This window comes from Galeopterus variegatus, unplaced genomic scaffold (genome assembly GCF_000696425.1).
Source record: "Galeopterus variegatus unplaced genomic scaffold, G_variegatus-3.0.2 Scaffold2589, whole genome shotgun sequence".
NCBI classification, from domain to species: domain Eukaryota; kingdom Metazoa; phylum Chordata; class Mammalia; order Dermoptera; family Cynocephalidae; genus Galeopterus; species Galeopterus variegatus.
Window position 1 is genome coordinate 285,277 of NW_007728700.1, and position 1,364 is coordinate 286,640.

Below are 1,364 nucleotides of genomic sequence, written 5' to 3' on the forward strand. Positions count from 1 at the left end.
CATCTCACTGAAGACATATTTTTAAATTATTTATAATTTTTCCTAATTTTCCATTTATAAAAAATGTTGAAATGAATATCTTTGCTTATATTTTTCCAGTTATGTATTATTGGAAGGGGAAACATAGATTTCTAGAAGTGAAATTGCTGGAGTATCTTTAAAAAGTGAGTATGATAGTTTTCATACATCGTCAGAAATATTGGATAATATTTCCAAATCCATTGGAAATATATATATTAATTGTATTTTAATTTGCCTTTTCTTGACTTACTAATAAGATTCTTAATTTCTTATTTTTTATTATTTGTATTTCTTACATTGAAATGATTGTTCAGGGATTTTAAAAATTTATGTAGAGCTTTTTATATATTACCTTTGTTAAATCTTTGTTAATTACGTATGTTGCAAATATTTTCTGTTTACTTCATTAAATCTAATTTAAAATTTTTTCCATGCAGATAATTTTATTTTTCCTTTCATAGATTTTCACTTATGTATTATATTTAGAATTATGTATTATATTTAGAAAAAAGTCCTTCCCTACCCCAATATTATTTTTAATATCTATTTATGAATTCAGAGTTTTACTAACTTTTTAGTTTTGTCTTATCTATTAAAATTTTTGAACCATCTAAATTTGTTTTGATGTGAGGAGTGAGGTAAGCATCATTTTTATTTTTTTACAAATGGTCAGACAGTAGAAGAAACATCATTAACTGAATAATTTGCCTTTTCCTTCTCTGCTTTAAAACACCACAAGCTAAATTTCTGTATATTTGCTTGTGCATATTAGAAATTTCCATGACATTCTGCTATTATGTCAATTCTTACATTGGAAATGTAACATATCTTAATATCTGGAAAAGCCATTTCTCACTTACCATATTCTTATTCAGACTAATGTTACATATTTATTTTTCTACATAAACCATTTAATACAATGGCCCTCTGGATTTTGTTTTTGAGATTATATTGAATTTATTGGTTAATCCTTAGGAAATGTCTATTATTATATATATTAACCATTTTTCAATCATTCTTCCGTTGGATCCCAGTGGAATTTCATACACTTTTCTTTATTTCAGTCCTGTGCATTTTCGGTAAATTTTCCTATGTATATTTTTTCTTCATTATATTGTGCATATATCCTTTCTTTATATTGTTCTAAATGACATGCACTAACGCTATCAATTTTTGTATTTTTGTACTTTGATAATCAGTCATCTTACTGAACTAATTATTTCTAATATTTTTTTAAATCTCTGATCATTTTATTTCATTCACTTGATGACTTATTGCCTCCTCTTTTTTTTTTTTTTTTTCCTTTTTGTCTTTTTTTACTGACCAGTAACGGGATCGCAACC

At 25.1% G+C, this 1,364-nt stretch overlaps 1 protein-coding gene across 1 annotated transcript in view; it reads right to left on the reverse strand.

Moving 5' to 3' along the window:
- Positions 1-1,364, reverse strand: part of LOC103598368 (polypeptide N-acetylgalactosaminyltransferase-like 6) — a gene marked incomplete at its 5' end in the record, with an annotated part of 101,945 nt that overhangs the window by 22,765 nt on the left and 77,816 nt on the right. The gene's annotated exons all lie outside the window — the stretch shown is intronic.